The following is a 633-nucleotide window of genomic DNA, read 5'->3' as shown; positions in this document are numbered from 1 at the left end:
TGAGGATGCGTAGGATGAATGGAAATGCATGAGGATGCCTAGGATGAATGGGGATGCACGGGGATGCATAAGGATTCGTAGGATGAATGGGGTGCACGGGGATGCATAACGATGCGTAGGAAGAATGGGAATGCACAGGGATGCATGAGGGTGCGTGGGATGAATGGGGATGCATGAGGATGCGTAGGATGAATAAGGATACACGGGGATGCATGAGGATGCGTACGATGAATGGGGTTGCACGGGGATGCATGAGGATGCGTAGGATGAATGGGGATGCATGAGGATGCGTAGGATGAACGGGGATGCGTAGGATGAACGGGGATGCATGAGGATGCGTAGGATGAATGGAAATGCACGAGGATGCGTAGGATGAACTGGGATGCACGGGGATGCATAAGGATGCGTAGGATGAATGGGAATGCACGGGGATGCGTGAGGGCGCGTAGGATGAATGGGGATGCATGAGGATGCGTAGGATGAACGGGGATGCACGAGGGTGCGTAGGGTGAATAAGGATGCATGAGGATGCATGAGGGTGCGTAGGATGAACGGGGACGCACGGAGATGCATTAGGATGCGTAGGATGAATGGGGATGCACGGGGATGAGTAGGATGAATGGGGATGCACGG

The sequence above is a fragment of the Branchiostoma floridae genome, chromosome 3 (assembly GCF_000003815.2).
Source record: "Branchiostoma floridae strain S238N-H82 chromosome 3, Bfl_VNyyK, whole genome shotgun sequence".
Lineage (NCBI taxonomy): Eukaryota > Metazoa > Chordata > Leptocardii > Amphioxiformes > Branchiostomatidae > Branchiostoma > Branchiostoma floridae.
This window is presented reverse-complemented; position numbering follows the sequence as displayed.